The following is a 4341-nucleotide window of genomic DNA, read 5'->3' as shown; positions in this document are numbered from 1 at the left end:
AATATGTTGTATGTTTCATATACACTTGAAAATCTAGGGAAGGAACCACCCATTGGTGGTACTTCAAACATTAATTTAAATTAGAAGGTCCCGTGCCCATCTTCTTTTCAGACGATATATATATATTTTTACATACTATCATATAAATAGTAAAACCACACCTAGAGAAAAATGCAGCTGTGGTTGTTAATTAAACTGGATATTATTATCGTAGTGAATATTTTTATATTTCCTATAAATAAAGTTATGATGTCTATGATAAATATTCTTGTATAAATATGTACTCTTCAAACTTTTGAATGCGACCCAATAGTAACTGAACCATTCTCATCTTAGATGTTCTCATTACGTCTTTGAATTAATTAACTCTTATATTTGCTCTTACTTTTATTAATATATATTCCTTGGCCAAACATAAACATCATATTTTTCTCAGGACTCAGACGTTTTTCATGACCTAATACAGCAAATGAATGAAATGGAATCAAGTCATTAGCTATTGCTGACCTGAATAACCTTCAGGAGAAAAACTTAAGGATATTCTAGATAGGCCGAGAATTAAAAATTCAGTCTTTTAACATGAAAGAATAGAATATTCATAATATATAGAAATCGATGGGTCGTTGAATTACGAGGTACTAACTCAGGCAATTTTAAGGATGAAGTGAAGAAGTGGTCAAATGTAGAAGTAACCTCACTATTTTGTTTATATTGCAATTTTCTCGTGTTGTGTGGCTGCCCAAGGTTGGACTGTTAATCCCGAACTAAGTGAAGTGATAGTTTTAACCAAATAGTATGGTATGGAGAAAAATATATGTTTTTTGTTATTTCAGCCTGCGGTATAATGGTGATGTAGTTTAAGATTTATAACAATATAGGATTTATTATTATAATTTTACTGATTTATTATAATTATTTTAAATACGTTTTACAGAATATTTGTCGTATTTATAATATATATTTTTACTATATGAAGTATTTTTATTATAGACAAGTAGCCTGCAAGTGAAAGACTTTTTTTGACGAATTTAATAATTTAGGTTGTCTCCTTGATAGTATTCCGAGTGCCGAAACATTGGAGAATTAAAATAAACTTGTTAAGAGTAAAATGGATCATTTGTAGTTGTGGTATTATTAATATAAACCACTCTTACATAGTAAATATATTAAATTTTTTTTGTATTCAGTGGTTATCTTTTTTTAGAAAACGTTTTGATATGTTGAGGTTTGTGTCACTCTCGGTGCCAGAGAGCCTTGGATGGGTTTCTTCTGCCGTTTCCCCAGAGATTTTTTAATTTATTACAAATACGCAAGAAAGTGAAAATTGTCTTACTAAATTTCAATATCACATTCTATTGATTTATTTACAATTATCAATTGTAATATTAATGGTAGACAATGGAAACTTCTAACTCCTTAGTTCAGTGGTTCTCAAACGTTTTTCTGTATGGCACCCATCATGAGCCAACAAAAATTCACGGCACCCATCTTGAGGTAAATATAATTCGCGACTTCCTTGTTAAGCTAAAAAAAAAAAAAAAAATGTCCGGAGATAGAGCTCATATAGAGGTTAAATATGTAAGTAAAAAAGAAAAAGCTTTTTAATGAAAACGGTGAAATGCACTGTTTATTTGCTATTTTATTTTTAAAAAATTTTCTGTAACATATGCCGGAGTACACCAGCGCTCATTACGGCAGCGGCTGTCTTAGTTATCATATTGAATTAACGAACAATTCATAGTCTGTCATCCATGTGTGTCACTTTTAATATTAGGTAATAATTTGTATCACATTTTACAACATATTATTCACATCAAAAGACATATTGTAACGATGTTATCTGGTCGATCGATTATAATTGAAATTATCGAAACAATGAGTAACTCGATGTTAGTTAAAGTGTAGTGAATATTCCTACTTCTTAATATCCTAGTTCCTTTGCAATAAAAAAAGTTGTTTTAGTTTCAATTCTTCGTGGTTTGTTTCTTGGCCCAGGTAACACGCGGCAATTGATGCTGTGCGTGATAAAGACCAACAGCAGAGCTTGAGATTACCCAGACCGAAAACCCTTGGTGAAAATGTAGCGAGTGCCTAAGATTTCGAAGTAGTCAAGAAAGGCATACAATAAGGTATTGGAGTACAATATATTTGAAGTCCTAGGGATAAGGAAAACTCTAGGAGTGTGGATTGTCATTCTGGCAAAAGAGATTATCGCAGGGAAAGAGAAAGGAATAGAGACAAAAATAGAAAGGTAGACTAAGAGACGAAGATAAGAGAAGGTCGGTTGATAGAGATGTTGACGATTACTCGTGGGGAGAAATAAGGAAAGGCGATAATTCTCGCTGCGGGAAAGATTACAGCTGATGAGAATGAGGAAAAAATGACACATATGATGAAGATAAAAAGGGGAGAGGGATAATGGAAGAAGACGTGAAGAAGAGAGGAAGTATGTTAGCAGACGTAAAGAATGTAGTATATTGTGCGTACCTGTTTCATACAAATAGTAACTACATGACCTGGGCCCTGTTTCGTAATGAAAGCTAATAGTATTAGTTCATAGTACAAGTGTAGAAACTAGTGTAGTAATAATACTAATACTTATTTTTTCATGATAGGGATGACTATTACTGATATTACAGGAATTAAAAAATACTAAAGTACAAGTTACTATTGTACAAGTCTGTGTAATTGAATTAAGATAAATCAACAAGACTAATAGTATTAGTTTGTACTTTATTATGAAACAGGTCCCAGGTGTACTCATTAACATCCGAGATTTATCTGGAAAAAATAAAAAATTACAAAAAATGACTTCATTGTCCGTATGAAAACAATCTTCAGTCTACTTCAAACTATTATCTTTATCTCTGCGCGTTAGTTATATCGATTTCAAACGATACCTTAACTATATTATTACTCAACTATAATACTTAAACGTTTATAATACGTTTTTATGGATCTTATCGTGATGCGCCACCATCTAAACCATCCACCTATCAAAACCATTTTTTTTTTTTTATTATTTATTTAATGTAATTTACAACTGTACAAAATAATACAATAGGTAAATATGTTGTATGTTTCATATACACTTGAAAATCTAGGGAAGGAACCACCCATTGGTGGTACTTCAAACATTAATTTAAATTAGAAGGTCCCGTGCCCATCTTCTTTTCAGACGCCTCAGAGGATTAAGGTCTTTGTGAATGATTTATTTGTGACGTAATTTTGAAACCCTAAATCCTTGATTTTTACGTAGGATTTTGGATTGTAACGATTGGATGCGGGAAGAATTTAATGGTTTGGTGGAGCCTCAGAGCTCAATTCCATATGTCCAAATTGGTCTGATTATCGTAGTGTATACTAATGTTTTGTAGTGAATGGGAAGTTTAGAGCGTTTGTAAAGTAAGCGTTGTAGCAATCGGAACCTACGAGCAGTTTCTTGTCATTTCAGTCGGGTGTGTGGATTCCAAATAAGTCTCTTGTCAAGTATGAGTCCAAAGTATCGAATCTGTTCAACAGGCGTTAGTGGAGTATTTAGAAAGGATACTGCAGGACAGGAGGACAGAGGTTTACGACGGAGAGTAAAGGTGATCCGGTGGGATTTGTCAGGATTTATTTTGATTCTCCAGTTTTTACAGCATTCTTCTTATTTCTCAGCATTATGTGTGCCTCTTTGTGATGCATGATTTGTTGGGTGCATAGTGATTAGTTGGGTTGTTGTTTACAGAAAGTATACATGTGTCATCAGCGTATGTTGTTAGGACTGTGTTAGGGTGGGTTGGGATGTCAGCTGTATAAGCCGTTTAAAGAACGGGACCTAAGATACTACCTAGAGGAACACCGGCGTACTGAGAAAAGTGAGATGAGTAGGCTAGGTTATGATTTACTTTAAAGGTTCTATTAGTGAGGGTAGGGGCGGATAATAAGCAAATATGTTGGGGGTAGGAATTGACGAAGTTTATAGAGCAGACCTGGATGCCAGACTCGATCAAAAGCTTGTTGAACATCGAGGAAGACTCCCGTCCAGTACATACCGCGCTCCAATGTGGAAGATATGACATCAACCACTCTGTTGTGTGGTAGAATGAGATGTTCTAAATCCAAACTGGTGGTCAGGAATAACATGATATGAGTCAAGGATTGGATAGAGGCGTTTTAAAGTTTTAGAGTTTTTCTAGGATTTTGCCCATAATGGGCAGGAGTGAAATAGGACGGTAGGAAGATGTATATTCAAGTGGCTTGAAGGTTTTGAGAATTAGGTTGATCGGAGTGTAGCATTATAGATATAGGTAAGGAATAGAATGGCTTTACGAGGGAGCTGTTTCAGAAAGTGTGCTG

The 4341-nt window shown here is 34.0% G+C and overlaps 1 protein-coding gene across 3 annotated transcripts in view; it reads right to left on the bottom strand.

Annotated features, from left to right (window-relative positions):
• Nucleotides 1-4341, bottom strand: part of LOC106686334 (uncharacterized) — a 25149-nt gene that overhangs the window by 14304 nt on the left and 6504 nt on the right. The gene's annotated exons all lie outside the window — the stretch shown is intronic.

The sequence above is a fragment of the Halyomorpha halys genome, unplaced genomic scaffold (genome assembly GCF_000696795.3).
Source record: "Halyomorpha halys isolate HHAL.00 unplaced genomic scaffold, Hhal_1.1 Scaffold809.1, whole genome shotgun sequence".
Lineage (NCBI taxonomy): Eukaryota > Metazoa > Arthropoda > Insecta > Hemiptera > Pentatomidae > Halyomorpha > Halyomorpha halys.
Note: the sequence above shows the minus strand (reverse complement) of the source record. Positions and strands in the feature narration are given on the sequence as shown.